Source organism: Rutidosis leptorrhynchoides, chromosome 3 (assembly GCF_046630445.1).
Source record: "Rutidosis leptorrhynchoides isolate AG116_Rl617_1_P2 chromosome 3, CSIRO_AGI_Rlap_v1, whole genome shotgun sequence".
Classification (NCBI taxonomy): Eukaryota; Viridiplantae; Streptophyta; class Magnoliopsida; order Asterales; family Asteraceae; genus Rutidosis; species Rutidosis leptorrhynchoides.
Genome location: NC_092335.1, coordinates 488,722,700 through 488,742,329, shown reverse-complemented (window position 1 = coordinate 488,742,329; position 19,630 = coordinate 488,722,700).

Genomic DNA, 19,630 nt, shown 5'->3' with positions numbered 1-19,630 from the left:
TTGTTCACTATGTGACCGAGGAATTGAACTTCTTCCAACCAAAATGCACACTTTGAAAACTTAGTGTACAATTCTTCCTTCCTCAATACTTCTAACACCTTTCTCAAATGTTCACCGTGTTCTTGGTCATTCTTTGAGTAAATAAGTATGTCATCAATGAAAACAATGACAAACTTGTCAAGGTATGGTCCACACACTAGGTTCATAAGGTCCATGAACATAGCTGGTGTTCTAAAAGCAGTCTTTGGAATATCATCTTCTTTCACCCGCATTTGATGATACCCGAAACGTAAGTCAATCTTTGAATAAACAGACGAGCCTTGTAGTTGATCAAATAAGTCATCAATTCTCGGCAGTGGATAACGGTTTTTGATGGTAAGTTTGTTCAACTCTCTGTAGTCAATACACAACCTAAATGTACCATCCTTCTTCTTGACAAACAAAACAGGAGCTCCCCATGGTGATGTGCTTGGTCGAATGAAACCACGTTCTAATAGTTCTTGCAGTTGGCTTTGCAGTTCTTTCATCTCGCTGGGTGCGAGTCTATAAGGAGCATGAGCTATTGGTGCAGCTCCTGGTACAAGATCTATTTGAAATTCAACAGATTGATGTGGAGGTAGTCCCGGTAATTCTTTCGGAAATACATCGGGAAATTCTTTTGCGACGGGAACATCATTGATGCTCTTTTCTTCAGTTTGTACTTTCTCGACGTGTGCTAGAACAGCATTGCAACCTTTTCTTATTAGTTTTTGTGCCTTCAAATTACTAATAAGATGTAGCTTCATGTTGCCCTTTTCTCCGTACACCATTAAGGGTTCTCCTTCTTCTCGTACAATGCGAATTGCATTTTTATAACATACGACCTCTGCTTTCACCTTCTTCAGCCAGTCCATGCCAACTATTACATCAAAACTCCCTAACTCTACTGGTATCAAATCAATCTTAAATATTTCGCTACCCAGTTTAATTTCTCGATTCTGGCATATATTATCTGCTGAAATTAATTTACCGTTTGCTAATTCGAGTAAAAATTTACTATCCAACGGCGTCAATGGACAACTTAATTTAGCACAAAAATCTCTACTCATATAGCTTCTATCCGCACCCGAATCAAATAAAACGTAAGCAGATTTATTGTCAATAAGAAACGTACCCGTAACAAGCTCCGGGTCTTCCTGTGCCTCTGCCGCATTAATATTGAAAACTCTTCCGCGGCCTTGTCCATCCGTGTTCTCCTGGTTCGGGCAATTTCTAATAATGTGGCCCGGTTTTCCACCTTTATAACAAACTACATTGGCATAACTTGCTCCGTGATGTGCGAGAAGTGTCGTATAAATTGTCGTATAAAATAATATGGTAAAATACTGATTAAAGATTTCTACACACTAACGGGCAGTGTACCCGATCGTGTAGTAGTATAGTAACTGGTTTAGTTCCGTGTATCGTACCAAGGACAGTTGTATTAGCCAAACTAGAATTAGAAACTATATTATGATTAACTAAGTAAATGAAACTTAAAGGTACAAGTTTTATGTTTTGGCGGCCATTTAACGATTTAGCCAAATCAGAGAAGGTTAAATGTAAAAACAATATTTTTGGTCTTTTAAATTTATAAGATGAAAATAAATGCAAAGAAAGCAAGTAAGATAGTTTTGATTTAAATCAAAGAGATGAAATGTTCATCTAGATATTTTACCCTCGGTATTGGATGTAAGTTTTGATATTAAGGCCTGATTAAATAATTATGTGTGTAAGTTATCTAATAGGTTCACTAAGAGTTCTCTTGAATAAACACGCAAACACAATCACAAGATCAAGGGTTCCCTTTTCACTATGGTTCTTGTATTTGTAATCAAATAACCATTATAAGCATGCTAATCACCTAAATCGACCCGCCAAGAGTTCTCTTTAGCGAGTACTAAAACTAGAATTACTAAGTGAGGGTTCCCTATTACTTAGACCTTTTCGTTTGTGACTAGTTGATTAGCTAGATCAAAGACTTGAATAACAATTGTCTTTGCGTTCGCTCTACACAATTCATTCCTATTTTGTTTAACCATTTTAATCTAGTTTACCCCCTTGGTCCAGTTTAGTAAACAATCAATCTAAGACAAGTTGATTGTAAATCAATATGATACATCAACAAGAGTTCTCTTTATCAACAACATATCAATTAACTAGATACAAATGATTTTAACAGCAATAAGCATGGTTCTTAATTCAAGCTTTAATCTATCACACATAATACATTCAATCAATAAGATTACATCCAATACCTTGGTTATTAATCTAGACAAACATTATAGAAACTAGCCAACAATCATGGTAACAGACAACATAACAATCAGATTAACAACTGAAATCATTGTTTTAGAACAACGAATAACCTACAAGAACAAGGAGTTCTTGGATGATGAAGGTTTTGATCTTTGATGTCTTGAAGTTGAGCCTCTTCCAAGAGCTTGGAGTTCTCCAATTTTGCTCCTAAAAATCGTCTCTGTACTCTCTGGTTCATAAGTTATGAAACAGTCCCTCAAAACAGTAGTTTTAAAGTGGAGAAAGTAGGTAAAAAGCACAAAAGTCGGCTGAAACCTACTACGGGACGGCGTCCAAAAAGGCTGGACGGCATCCCGTCCTTAAGAGCTAGACAACGTCCTCAAATCCAGGACAGCGTCCTGTTTCAAGATGCTGGACGGCGTCCTATAACCCCGGACGGCGTCCAGATATGCTGAAATCCACTGTTTCGCTTTCTTTTCAATCCTCTTTTATTTGGACGAAGCCTAACACCTTGGAAGCTTTGTTTTACCATTTTAGAGCACTAAATAGACCTTAAGTCGTATCGGGATCAACCAATGTCATAAATCATCAAAACTCTTTGTAAATCACTCTTCCGATACAAATTTGCGCATCTTGGATTATCACTTGTAGAAACGCCTTCATTATCCTCGATTCTAGAGCATTTTACACGATATTGCGATAGATATATATGATGTTATTGAGCAATATCACTCCGACACTACTTTCTCCGCCATTACTCGTTCCGACACCATTTGTTCCTTTCGTTCTATTAACCCCTGGTCCGTAGACCTCACACTTCACCGCGCTATGACCATTTCTTTTACACTTGTTGCAAAATTTGGTGCAGAACCCCGAGTGATACTTTTCACACCTTTGGCACAGCTGCTTCTGATTGTTGTTGTTGTTGCGGTTATTATTGTTGTTAGGATGATTGTTGTAGTTGCTGTTGTTGTCGTTGTTGTTGTTGTTGTTGGGCCGTTTGTTGTAGTTGCGATTGATGTTGCGATTGTTGGGATAATTGTTGCGATTATTGTTGTAATTGCTGTTGTTGTTGTATTGGTGATTCTTATCACCGTTTTCCTCCCACTTTCTTTTGACTTACTTCACATTGGCCTCTTCAGCAGTCTGTTCTTTAATTCTTTCTTCAATCTGGTTCACTAGTTTGTGAGCCATTCTACATGCCTGTTGTATGGAGGCGGGCTCGTGTGAACTTATATCTTCTTGGATTCTTTCCAGTAATCCTTTCACAAACGCGTCGATCTTCTCTTCCTCATCTTCGAACGCTCCCGGACACAATAGGCACAATTCTGTGAATCGTCTTTCGTACGTGGTAATATCAAATCCTTAGGTTTGTAACCCTCTAAGTTCTGTCTTGAGCTTATTGACCTCGGTTCTGGGACGGTACTTCTCATTCATCAAGTGCTTGAATGCTGACCACGGTAGTGCGTACGCATCATCTTGTCCCACTTGCTCTAGATAGGTATTCCACCATGTTAACGCAGAACCTGTGAAGGTATGCATAGCGTACTTCACTTTGTCCTCTTCAGTACACTTACTTATGGCAAACACCGATTCGACCTTCTCGGTCCACCGTTTCAATCCGATCGGTCCTTCGGTTCCATCAAATTCCAAAGGTTTGCAGGCAGTGAATTCTTTGTAGGTGCATCCTACACGATTTCCTGTACTGTTAGTGTAGTGACCCGAACTTTTCCATGTTTATATATATTAATTGAGATTGATATTTACATGATTAAATTTTTCCAACATGTTAAGCAATCAAACTTGTTAAGACTTGATTAATTGAAATATGTTTCATATAGACAATTGACCACCCAAGTTGACCGGTGATTCACGAACGTTAAAACTTGTAAAAACTATATGATGACATATATATATGGATATATATATAGTTAACATGATACTATGATAAGTAAACATATCATTAAGTATATTAACAATGAACTACATATGTAAAAACAAGACTACTAACTTAATGATTTTTAAACGAGACATATATGTAACGATTATCGTTGTAAAGACATTTAATGTATATATATATCATATTAAGAGATATTCATACATGATAATATCATGATAATATAATAATTTAAAATCTCATTTGATATTATAAACATTGGGTTAACAACATTTAACAAGATCGTTAACCTAAGGGTTTCAAAACAACACTTACATGTAACGACTAACGATGAATTAACGACTCAGTTAAAATGTATATACATGTAGTGTTTTAATATGTATTTATACACTTTTGAAAGACTTCAATACACTTATCAAAATACTTCTACTTAACAAAAATGCTTACAATTACATCCTCGTTCAGTTTCATCAACAATTCTACTCGTATGCACCCGTATTTGTACTCGTACAGTACACAGCTTTTAGATGTATGTACTATTGGTATATACACTCCAATGATCAGCTCTTAGCAGTTCATGTGAGTCACCTAACACATGTGGGAACCATCATTTGGCAACTAGCATGAAATATCTCATAAAATTACAAAAATGTGAGTAATCATTCATGACTTATTTACATGAAAACAAAATTACATATCCTTTATATCTAATCCATACACCAACGACCAAAAACACCTACAAACACTTTCATTCTTCAATTTTCTTCATCTAATTGATCTCTCTCAAGTTCTATCTTCAAGTTCTAAGTGTTCTTCATATATTCTACAAGTTCTAGTTACATAAAATCAAGAATACTTTCAAGTTTGATAGCTCACTTCCAATCTTGTAAGGTGATCATCCAACCTCAAGAAATCTTTGTTTCTTACAGTAGGTTATCATTCTAATACAAGGTAATAATCATATTCAAACTTTGGTTCAATTTCTATAACTATAACAATCTTATTTCAAGTGATGATCTTACTTGAACTTGTTTTCGTGTCATGATTCTGCTTCAAGAACTTCGAGCCATCCAAGGATCCGTTGAAGCTAGATCTATTTTTCTCTTTTCCAGTAGGTTTATCCAAGGAACTTAAGGTAGTAATGATTTTCATAACATCATTCGATTCATACATATAAAGCTATCTTATTCGAAGGTTTAAACTTGTAATCACTAGAACATAGTTTAGTTAATTCTAAACTTGTTCGCAAACAAAAGTTAATCCTTCTAACTTGACTTTAAAAATCAACTAAACACATGTTCTATATCTATATGATATGCTAACTTAATGATTTAAAACCTGGAAACACGAAAAACACCGTAAAACCGGATTTACGCCGTCGTAGTAACACAGCGGGCTGTTTTGGGTTAGTTAATTAAAAACTATGATAAACTTTGATTTAAAAGTTGTTATTCTGAGAAAATGATTTTTATTATGAACATGAAACTATATCCAAAAATTATGGTTAAACTCAAAGTGGAAGTATGTTTTCTAAAATGGTCATCTAGACGTCGTTCTTTCGACTGAAATGACTACCTTTACAAAAATGACTTGTAACTTATTTTTCCGACTATAAACCTATACTTTTTCTGTTTAGATTCATAAAATATAGTTCAATATGAAACCATAGCAATTTGATTCACTCAAAACGGATTTAAAATGAAGAAGTTATGGGTAAAACAAGATTGGATAATTTTTCTCATTTTAACTACGTGAAAATTGGTAACAAATCTATTCCAACCATAACTTAATCAACTTGTATTGTATATTATGTAATCTTGAGATACCATAGACACGTATACAATGTTTCGACCTATCATGTCGACACATCTATATATATTTCGGAACAACCATAGACACTCTATATGTGAATGTTGGAGTTAGCTATACAGGGTTGAGGTTGATTCCAAAATATATATAGTTTGAGTTGTGATCAATACTGAGATACGTATACACTGGGTCGTGGATTGATTCAAGATAATATTTATCGATTTATTTCTATACATCTAACTGTGGACAACTAGTTGTAGGTTACTAACGAGGACAGCTGACTTAATAAACTTAAAACATCAAAATATATTAAAAGTGTTGTAAATATATTTTAAACATACTTTGATATATATGTATATATTGTTATAGGTTCGTGAATCAACTAGTGGCCAAGTCTTACTTCCCAACGAAGTAAAAATCTGTGAAAGTGAGTTATAGTCCCATTTTAAAAATCTAATATTTTTGGGATGAGAATACATGCAGGTTTTATAAATGATTTACAAAATAGACACAAGTACGTGAAACTACATTCTATGGTTGAATTATCGAAATCGAATATGCCCCTTTTTATTAAGTCTGGTAATCTAAGAATTAGGGAACAGACAGCCTAATTGACGCGAATCCTAAAGATAGATCTATTGGGCCTAACAAACCCCATCCAAAGTACCGGATGCTTTAGTACTTCGAAATTTATATCATATCCGAAGGGTGTCCCGGAATGATGGGGATATTCTTATATATATGCATCTTGTTAATGTCGGTTACCAGGTGTTCACCATATGAATGATTTTTATCTCTATGTATGGGATGTGTATTGAAATATGAAATCTTGTGGTCTATTATTATGATTTGATATATATAGGTTAAACCTATAACTCACCAACATTTTTGTTGACGTTTTAAGCATGTTTATTCTCAGGTGATTATTAAGAGCTTCCGCTGTCGCATACTTAAATAAGGACGAGATTTGGAGTCCATGCTTGTATGATATTGTGTAAAAACTGCATTCAAGAAACTTATTTTGTTGTAACATATTTGTATTGTAAACCATTATGTAATGGTCGTGTGTAAACAGGATATTTTAGATTATCATTATTTGATAATCTACGTAAAGCTTTTTAAACCTTTATTGATGAAATAAAGGTTATGGTTTGTTTTAAAATGAATGCAGTCTTTGAAAAACGTCTCATATAGAGGTCAAAACCTCGCAATGAAATCAATTAATATGGAACGTTTTTAATCAATAAGAACAGGACATTTCAGCTAGATCCAAGGTTATTGTTGGTATGTAGCGCAGCCTGTACTGCGGCTATGTTTGAAGCTAGAAAAGTACGGAATTCCTCTTCATTCATATTCACGGTGTGTCGAGTAGTCGGTGCCATTTCCTTCAAAATAGTCAAATGAAACAAGTTAATCATACAGAATATTAAGAGTAGTCAATAGTATCTCGTAGCATAATATGAACTCATTTATAAAAGCTTTTTCTTCATATTAGCGTTTTATAAGTTTAAATTCGGGTAGTACCTACCCGATAAGTTCATACTTAGTAGCTAATATACAATTCAACTACTACAATTCTATATGAAAAACTGATTATAATAATATTTCGCGTTCAAACTTTTATACATTATTTTACAAACTTACAATACCGCTTATTTTACATAAAGCATGAAATATAGCACACAATAACTTTGATACAAGATAGTTGTCAAGATAATTCTAGCTAGTACACAAGTCGTTCAGCAAAGGCAATAAAGACACGTAATTCATACGTCCAGAAACAAGTCATGCATTCTGGTTTTACTAGGACTACTTCCCATCCTTGGTCTTGTGGAACATAACCGTTATGGCCGTTGATAAGACAGCGTGTTGTAACGTCGTCAAAGGGACGAGGGTTACGTAATGTCCAACAGTCCCGTAACAATCTAAAAACCTCATTTCTTACCCCAATTACCGACTCCGTCACTTATGGGAACGTTTTGTTTAATAGTTGTAGCCCGATGTTCTTGTTCTCACTTTGGTGAGAAGCGAACATTACTAATCCATAAGCATAACATGCTTCTTTATGTTGCATGTTAGCCGCTTTTTCTAAATCACGAAGTTCAATATTCAGATATATTGAGTCAAAATAATTTCTTAACCCATTACGTAAAATAGCATTTGGGTTCCCCGCAATATATGCGTCAAAGTAAACACATCGTAACTTATGGATTTCCCAATGTGATATCCCCCATCTTTCGAACGAAAGCCTTTTATAAACCAAGGCATTCTTGGAACGTTCTTCGAATGTCTTACAAACTGATCTCGCCTTAAATAGTTGTGCCGAAGAATTCTGACCGACTCTAGACAAGATTTCATCAATCATGTCTCCGAGTAGGTCTCTTAAAATATTGGGTTGTCTATCCATTTTGTGTTTTTATACTGTAAAATAGACAAGAGTTAGATTCATAAAAAAATACTTATTAATACAAGCAATTTTTACATATATCATAAAGCATAAGCACACTATATTACATATATTACACCACACGAATACAACTATCTTATTCCGACTCGCTCGTTTCTTCTTCTTCTTCGGTTTCGGTTCGTTTTGCCAAGTTTCTAGGGATATATGATGTTCCCCTAATACGAGCTGTCGTTTTCCACAACGGTTTAGAAAAACGTGGTGGTTTAGAGGTTCCCGGGTCATTGTTACAACTTAAGGGCTTCGGGGGTTGACGATACATATAAAGTTCATCGGGGTTGGAATTAGATTTCTCTATTTTTATGCCCTTTCCCTTATTATTTTCTTTTGCCTTTTTAAATTCAGTTGGGGTAATTTCTATAACATCATCGGAATTCTCGTCGGAATCCGATTCATCGGAGAATTGGTAATCCTCCCAATATTTTGCTTCCTTGGCGGAAACACCATTAACCATAATTAACCTTGGTCAGTTGGTTGAGGATTTTCTTTTACTTAACCGTTTTATTATTTCCCCCACCGGTTCTATTTCTTCATCCGGTTCCGATTCTTCTTCCGGTTCCGACTCTTCTTCCGGTTCCTCTTCGGGAACTTGTGAATCAGTCCATGAATCATTCCAATTTACATTTGACTCTTCATTATTATTAGGTGAGTCAATAGGACTTGTTCTAGAGGTAGACATCTATCACATAATATCAAACGTGTTAAGAGATTAATATATCACATAATATTCACATGTTAAAAATATATAGTTTCCAACAAAATTTGTTAAGCAATCATTTTTCAAGTAAACACGGTCGAAGTCCAGACTCACTAATGCATCCTAACAAACTCGATAAGACACACTAATGCAAAATTCTGATTCTCTAAGACCAACGCTCGGATACCAACTGAAATGTCCCGTTCTTATTGATTAAAAACGTTCCATATTAATTGATTTCGTTGCGAGGTTTTGATCTCTATATGAGACGTTTTTCAAAGACTGCATTCATTTTTAAAACAAACCATAACCTTTATTTCATCAATAAAGGTTTAAAAAGCTTTACGTAGATTATCAAATAATGATAATCTAAAATATCCTGTTTACACACGACCATTACATAATGGTTTACAATACAAATATGTTACAACAAAATAAGTTTCTTGAATGCAGTTTTTACACAATATCATACAAGCATGGACTCCAAATCTCGTCCTTATTTAAGTATGCGACAGCGGAAGCTCTTAATAATCACCTGAGAATAAACATGCTTAAAACGTCAACAAAAATGTTGGTGAGTTATAGGTTTAACCTATATATATCAAATCATAATAATAGACCACAAGATTTCATATTTCAATACACATCCCATACATAGAGATAAAAATCATTCATATGGTGAACACCTGGTAACCGACATTAACAAGATGCATATATAAGAATATCCCCATCATTCCGGGACACCCTTCGGATATGATATAAATTTCGAAGTACTAAAGCATCTGGTACTTTGGATGGGGTTTGTTAGGCCCAATAGATCTATTTTTAGGATTCGCGTCAATTAGGGTGTCTATTCCCTAATTCTTAGTTTACCAGACTTAATAAAAAGGGGCATATTCGATTTCGATAATTCAACCATAGAATGTAGTTCCACGTACTTGTGTCTATTTTGTAAATCATTTATAAAACCTGCATGGATTCTCATCCCAAAAATATTAGATTTTAAAAGTGGGACTATAACTCACTTTCACAGATTTTTACTTCGTCGGGAAGTAAGACTTGGCCACTGGTTGATTCACGAACCTATAACAATATATACATATATATCAAAGTATGTTCAAAATATATTTACAACACTTTTAATATATTTTGATGTTTTAAGTTTATTAAGTCAGCTGTCCTCGTTAGTAACCTACAACTAGTTGTCCACAGTTAGATGTACAGAAATAAATCGATAAATATTATCTTGAATCAATCCACGACCCAGTGTATACGTATCTCAGTATTGATCACAACTCAAACTATATATATTTTGGAATCAACCTCAACCCTGTATAGCTAACTCCAACATTCACATATAGAGTGTCTATGGTTGTTCCGAAATATATATAGATGTGTCGACATGATAGGTCGAAACATTGTATACGTGTCTATGGTATCTCAAGATTACATAATATATAATACAAGTTGATTAAGTTATGGTTGGAATAGATTTGTTACCAATTTTCACGTAGCTAAAATGAGAAAAATTATCCAATCTTGTTTTACCCATAACTTCTTCATTTTAAATCCGTTTTGAGTGAATCAAATTGCTATGGTTTCATATTGAACTCTATTTTATGAATCTAAACAGAAAAAGTATAGGTTTATAGTCGGAAAAATAAGTTACAAGTCGTTTTTGTAAAGGTAGTCATTTCAGTCGAAAGAACCCGTCTAGATGACCATTTTAGAAAACATACTTCCACTTTGAGTTTAACCATAATTTTTGGATATAGTTTCATGTTCATAATAAAAATCATTTTCTCAGAATAACAACTTTTAAATCAAAGTTTATCATAGTTTTTAATTAACTAAACCAAAACAGCCCGCGGTGTTACTACGACGGCGTAAATCCGGTTTTACGGTGTTTTTCGTGTTTCCAGGTTTTAAATCATTAAGTTAGCATATCATATAGATATAGAACATATGTTTAGTTGATTTTAAAAGTCAAGTTAGAAGGATTAACTTTTGTTTGGGAACAAGTTTAGAATTAACTAAACTATGTTCTAGTGATTACAAGTTTAAACCTTCGAATAAGATAGCTTTATATGTATGAATCGAATGATGTTATGAACATCATTACTACCTTAAGTTCCTTGGATAAACCTACTGGAAAAGAGAAAAATGGATCTAGCTTCAACGGATCCTTGGATGGCTCGAAGTTCTTGAAGCAGAATGATGACACGAAAACAAGTTCAAGTAAGATCATCACTTGAAATAAGATTGTTATAGTTATAGAAATTGAACCAAAGTTTGAATATGATTATTACCTTGTATTAGAATGATAACCTACTGTAAGAAACAAAGATTTCTTGAGGTTGGATGATCACCTTACAAGATTGGAAGTGAGCTAGCAAACTTGAAAGTATTCTTGATTTTATGAAACTAGAACTTTTGGAATTTATGAAGAACACTTAGAACTTGAAGATAGAACTTGAGAGAGATCAATTAGATGAAGAAAATTGAAGAATGAAAGTGTTTGTAGGTGTTTTTGGTCGTTGGTGTATGGATTAGATATAAAGGATATGTAATTTTGTTTTCATGTAAATAAGTCATGAATGATTACTCATATTTTTGTAATTTTATGAGATATTTCATGCTAGTTGCCAAATGATGGTTCCCACATGTGTTAGGTGACTCACATGGGCTGCTAAGAGCTGATCATTGGAGTGTATATACCAATAGTACATACATCTAAAAGCTGTGTATTGTACGAGTACGAATACGGGTGCCTACGAGTAGAATTGTTGATGAAACTGAACGAGGATGTAATTGTAAGCATTTTTGTTAAGTAGAAGTATTTTGATAAGTGTATTGAAGTCTTTCAAAAGTGTATAAATACATATTAAAACACTACATGTATATACATTTTAACAGAGTCGTTAAGTCATCGTTAGTCGTTACATGTAAGTGTTGTTTTGAAACCTTTAGGTTAACGATCTTGTTAAATGTTGTTAACCCAATGTTTATAATATCAATTGAGATTTTAAATTATTATATTATCATGATATTATCATGTATGAATATCTCTTAATATGATATATATACATTAAATGTCTTTACAACGATAATCGTTACATATATGTCTCGTTTAAAAATCATTAAGTTAGTAGTCTTGTTTTTACATATGTAGTTCATTGTTAATATACTTAATGATATGTTTACTTATCATAGTATCATGTTAACTATATATATATCCATATATATGTCATCATATAGTTTTTATAAGTTTTAACGTTCGTGAATCACCGGTCAACTTGGGTGGTCAATTGTCTATATGAAACATATTTCAATTAATCAAGTCTTAACAAGTTTGATTGCTTAACATGTTGGAAACATTTAATCATGTAAATATCAATCTCAATTAATATATATAAACATGGAAAAGTTCGGGTCACTACAAATGTTATGTATCGAGAGAATGATTTTTATACACAGGTTATGTGTATTAGTTTTGTGCACGAGATATGTGCACGATTATTTAAAAATCGCGAGGCAACCTACGGGGGAGAAAAGGATACGAACCTACTCTGCTAAGCTTTATGAAATATAGTTTTGTACATGAGAAAGGTGTACTGTATTTAAAAGATATCACATGTACATTACAGGTGGGTATAGGATTCGGGCCCATTTGTACCATGCAGTATTTAAATCTTGTGGTCTATCAAAAGTACTGAATTTTATTGTTTTATGATAAACCTATGAACTCACCAACCTTTTGGTTGACACTTTTAAGCATGTTTATTCTCAGGTATGAAAGAAACCTTCCGCTGTGCATTTGCTCATGTTAAAGATATTACTTGAAGTCGTTCAAAGCATATACACGTCAGTTCATCGCGATGGTACCATATGTTATTGTGTTCGTTCAGGAAGATTTTGGACTGGGTATGACATGTAGTATCAGAGCGATGGTCTTAGCGAACCAGGTCTTGTATTAGTGTGTCTAACTGATAGTTGTTTAGATGCATTAGTGAGTCTGGACTTCGACCGTGTCTGCATGTCAAAAGTTTTGCTTATCATTTCGTGTCTAAAATTACTGCTTATCATTCTTAATCTCGACATATCTTACTGCCTGGATTGCATGAATAGTGTAAAATTTTTTTTTCATATCTTAGCGTATCTATTACTATAGATCTTTCTTGACAGCTTCCGTAGATTCCTCTGTAACTTATGGGATTTTAGTATTATATATGCATATGTAAATTATGTATTGCAGGGTACTAATCTACATCCTATAATCTATTTCTTATCGAAAATCCTTCATCTGATCGTATGAGATGAATCCCTCAACCAGTTAGAATTCCTCGGATTCCGACAGCTATTCCGATATGGAGTTTCACCAAAGCTCCAAAAGCAGTGTCACCAGAATGAACCAACCAATCATCCATCCCCAATTCATCTGATGAGTTCGTAGTCGATTTAATCAATGGAGACGCGAAGAAGACGATCCCTTCCACCAACCGAATTCATCTCTTGGCGATGAACCTGAAGCACTTATCGGCGAACCTGTTCGTAATACTATTTTCTCTCTCATTTCCAGAATATCTCGCCACGATTATATTCTATCTAAAATTCTAAACCTTATTCATCCACTCGTTCCGACCGAAAATCATCCCGGAATAATAGAAGAAGTCAACGAACTTCGCGCTCGAGTAGAGGCTTTGGAAATTATGGTGCAAAAATTACCAGCTTCAGCAACATCACCGACATCAATAGCACCAATACCACCAACAACACAAATCTCAACATCCGCATCATAAGCTTCAATCTCACAATCTGTACCTCAAGTACAATCTTGTTCTACATGACGTTCTACATCATTTATCTTCGTTCGACGTGGCAATTATGTAATCTCTAATGTTTTAGAGATTATGTATTATAGATCTAACCATAAATCAGATGGGTTTAATATCATATTAACTCATTAAATCCATGATTACATTTGAAGAAAATATATATGTACATATATTTTCATAAAGATGGTAATTAAAAGTTCTCTTGTACAAACTATTAATTATGAGAATATTTTAACGGGTAGGTAATACCCTAGAAATATTTAAATTTCACATTAATAAGTTACACTGTACATTCTTCAAATCAAATTCAACAATCATTTACTATCCTACTTACAACCACAGATATACGTATCCGTTTACCAAAGAATAACTATTTTCATTCAAATTTAATTTCATATTCGGATTTTGACCGATCAAAATCCAAGTCAAGATTTAACAGAAGACAACACTTTTAGATTCCTACACTTTTCAAAGCCATACTTTGAATTCAAAACTGTGCCAGATTCATTGGCGTGTTATTACCGAAAATAACTTTACAATACATTTCCAAAATTAGCCAATTTTGTCACAGCTCCAGCAAATCAACTTCAAATTTTCGTTCGAAACAACCTTATTAATACCTTGATATATATGCGTGCTCATTTATTGTTACCATTGAACCTTTTATATTCCACCATATTACCATCAGCGTTTAATCATCTAAAAACACAATTCTCCTGAAAACACCTCTGATTGATAACCGACGATTCAGATATGGCTGCATTAAATGCAAACGAAGCAATAAAATTGTAGATGGCCTAAATGGCCAAGAGTTTGATGATAAAGAATGGAGTGTTGGGAACGCTCGATAGAAAATTTGGTACTGAAAAACGGATTGAGCTAACCATGAAGGAGACCAAGGACGAATACACAGATCAAAACCTATATTCAAAGAATCCAGGTAATTCTGGATCCGATGAAATCTTTAGATAATATCTTGCTCCGAAGTCATGTTAAAATCTTGCGGAAAATTTTTCTTCATCAACCTTCGACCTTAAAAATTCCAAAATATCATCATAAATATCTTCGATATTTCTGAGGATATTTTCATAAATATTCATGTCCGAAATTATCTACCTCTTCTTGTTTTCTGTATTCCATTATATTGGAAGTTTCTGTAAAAATCTAAGTATGAATTATGAATGAATTGTGGAGAAGTGTTGGGAATTGAAGCATGAGTTAGTATAATATAATGACGCTTGGCCAACGTGATTATATTACAGTAAGTCATGCTGAGTTTTTTTTAATGAAACATGATGATGGTTCACAGTAGACCATACTATCATCATGTGCCATGTAACATAACTCTTTCATTCTAATTAACCTCTAAACATATCAAGAAAATATATTCTTGATAGTTCTATTCTCAGTGATTCTGGTAATTTGGCAAATCAAATCGTGCTATTACGTCCATTTTTGATTAGAACATTAAGTTCATTTGAAACTACATACTTACGAATTCTGGACCGTTACTCACTTTACTAGATGTCGAGAAGAGAAGAAAAAGGCAAAGAACTCCAAAATATAAGGGAAAATATAAAGCCCAATAACAACACATAAATTACAAACCGTGTATATCAATGTTTGTCGCAACATACAGACATGGGAGAATTAAAAACAGTATAACCCCAAGGGCGAAGTAGAAGAAAAACAGATTCCTCCGGTGGTAGATGAAAAAGGAGGAAGACGGAAGCGATTGTAAGAAGAAGGATAAGGATCAGTACTGGATTAAGCATTTGTACAATCTTTATAAGTATGGATTAAGAAAGAAAGTATAGAAATGGTGAGAATAATAAAACAGAAGAGGTAAATTTATAATGGAAATGCCAGACAGAGTAATCAAGGCAGATCTCCGCATTTAATTAGAGAGATCCTGATTTTCTTATTCGCCGAAGAATCAGATTTTATAGATTTCCAAAGATTTTTTTTAAAATCCCTTAAATTTCGGAATTCAACAGTGATTATGTCAAAAGTTAAGACGCACCCTATTTTGCTAAATTCAAACGTGACTACGTCAAAAGCTAAGGCGAATCTTTATTTTCTCATTTCACTATTTAGTGATAGCTTCACTCGTACTTTTCGAGTAATCGAATTATCTTATTCATATTACCCAACAGTAATAAAACTCTATTTATCAGCTCAAATTCATCATGAAAACATTTTTAATGTTAGTTATGACAACCACGATCAAATTTCGGGACGAAATTTCTTTAACGGGTAGGTACTGTGACGACCCGGGAATTTCCGACCAAATTTAAACTTAATCTTTGAATGATTCCGATACGATAAGCAAAGTCTGTAATAATGAGTTCTCAAAAACTGTGAACTATTTTCATGGATTCATTTAACTTTCGATTATTCCCGACGATTCACGAACCTTTGATTATAAACAGAAATAAATGTATAAATAATCATACATGTAAATAATTACATATAATAAACTAAATATATTAATGTACTAGTATATGATTTAGCTATTATGAACGATAACTTAAAATGACTAAAACTTATTTATTTTGAACCTAAAGAGTAGATTGAATATACATAATTTATTGATGTTAACAATTAAATGTTATACTCAGATATTATTTGTTTCAATATATATATAATTAATATAATTATCTACTTAATACTTAAACTCTAATTGTATATATATAGTAGTATATATATAAATGAATTCTACTCATAATTGGTAATTGTATGGATATAATAATATACTAAAATGAATAAATAATAAATACTCAAAATATGTTATTTCAAGTTTAAAGTATAGTTGTATTAGTAATATTAATATTACTATTATTATAAATTGTATTATTATTAAGAGTATTATCATTATAGTTATATTTTATTTTATATTAAGATTAATTATAACTTATAAAAATAAATAGATACATAAACATAAGAGACATACATTTATAAAGATAAATAAGTACAAATAGATATATATACAGATGTATATATATGCAGTTATATATATTAAGAAATCAATATTATTTTTATTATTATTAATGAAATTATAATTATTAGTTACTAATAATTATATAACCTCACACGTATGAAATATGGAATCCAATAATCTGGTTTGTTTCACCCTCAATCTGTATCCAGTTATTGTTCCTGTCAAATATAATAGGGTATACAAACCAAGATCGTACAAGAGTTAGTTGTGTGTCACAATCTCCTTTATATTTTTCTTATTTCTTCCTTCTGTCTCATACTCTGGTCGAATATATCAGTACACCCACTTTCATTCTATAATTGAGGTTCACTGTTATTGATTGATTGAATGATCATTCAATTACATTACGGGGTATTATATAATAAAGATATCATTTACCTAATACATATATATAACATATGCATATATGCAATATGCTGAGATCAAACCCATAAATATATACATTCATGTTCTTGATCAACCATACACCCATCACTCTTGTAGATTGAGAATCCATCTCAATAACCACCCCAACTCTTATCCTTCGGTCACCACCACTCTACTACGACCACCAATTCGTCACCACGAATAACTGTCACCCTGATCCACCAAACCGTAAACCCTCACCTCGTTATCTCTCTTCTCCTTGATCGTGAACCCATCACCACCGTGAACTACCAAGCAAACCACCACATTCACCATGTCTGTTACAACCAAACCCACGAATAACCTGCTACTCATCTTCATTTTACAACTCAACCATCACCATTAAAATTACCACCATGAACTATCCCTCATCTTCAAGAACACCATCATATCTCTCTTCTCTCTCTTTATTTATCCCTCTAACTCTTGAACTCCAATGTGAACCGCCAATCTCCACCATTATTTTCAACCGTCATAAGAATCACCTAAATACTTCTGCTTCTTTCCTGCTATTTCACGAGCTGCGAATATTTTTCTCTGGTGGGCATTTTAAATGCTAGGATTTATAAAGTAATGTGTTTTAGGGAAAATGGGTATTTGATAATAAATCACATCGAACTTAATTGGATTCGTGAGGTGTATTGGTATAAATTTTACAAGGCTAAGTCCCACACAAAAGTAAAGGTTGCCAACATGTATCAAACCATTAGTCTAGTGGGACGAGTATGCAATTATATTACGATAGAGCTGATGATAAAAGGAGGTTGTGAGTGACGGATTTCTTAAATTAAACCATGATCATGTTGTGACCAACCAAGTGGGATTACACGTTGCCTTTCTTTCTATATTACATGATGTAAAGGAAAATGGTGGGTCTAAATACAATGATGTGGCCGACACATTTTAATCAAGGTAACCCACTCGATTTTTTTTATGGGTACGGTGTATTAGTTAAATTACTAATGTGGGACGGTTCAAGAAAGTAGCAAACCCCACTTGATTAGTATAAGGACATGGAAACAATTTGTGCAAAGTGATTTGATTGGAAGACTTTTGGCCGAGCACTTGCTATCCATCTTACCCCATTTGATTATTTTGGCCTCTTTTCCACTAACACACAAAATAATGATATGTCAAATGAAAATTTCGAATCATTTGTGGGTACGTGTTTACTATTTTTTCCTTGGTGACTGACCGAAAGCAAACAACCCTACACTTATAAACCCACTTGGTAAATATTAAAGTAAAGTGGGACAACTTGCAAGATCTTTTTTTTTTTGGCCGATAACCTCACCTCACACTTGTTAGTCTAAAAGTGGAATTGGTGAATGACTTTAATCATGATGATTATGATGATGATCATTGCTGCTACGCTTCAATCTTATTTATTTTTTTTGCTGTTCGTTTCCACGTAACTGGTGCTACCATTGACGGCTTGAAGTTGTGGAAAACAAAAATAAAACGAAACCGTATTAAATAATTGGTGTTGGGCCGAGGTGCTTTTGGTCCATCATTTCTGTTTCGATTTTTGGCCGAGTATAAGATTTCTTGCTGGGCCGTTACCCTTGAGTCCAACAAAACATGCAGTTAGGCCGATTAATACCCATGATCAAAACTGATATTAGTTTCCTTGCTTTACACGATTAATATTAATGCGGAGGGTGGAACAAGATTGATGATGGTAATTGATAGACGTTTATGATATGTAGAGGATGATCGAATGAAAAACGAAGATACATTAGATAATACGTAATATGATTAAGGATGACTTAAAAATTTAACGATGATGATGATTAAGTTGATGAGATTATGACGAAAATACGTTTTATGTTAATGGTTATAATAATAAGATAAGTTTTAAGGATGACGATGGAAACTGATTTGGGATTTTGGGTTTAATAAAGAAGATGAAGTAGTACCGAGAATAATTCGAGATATATACATATAATTCGTGTGATAAAACAGAAAAGAGGAATCGGAGGAATGGTTAGGCGTATGGGGTATAACCAAGAGGTCTTGAGTTCGAGCCTAGGATGAGATATTTTCTTTTAAAGGACTATAACAAGGAGGTAGTATTTTATTTTCCAGTTATCAATATTGTCATTATTATTATTGTTATTATTACTATTATTATTATTAGAAAAATCATTATTTTTATAATAATTATAAATACTATTATTATTATTATTATCATCATTTTTACCAACATTTATATTATTATTAGAATTATCATTATTATTAGTAT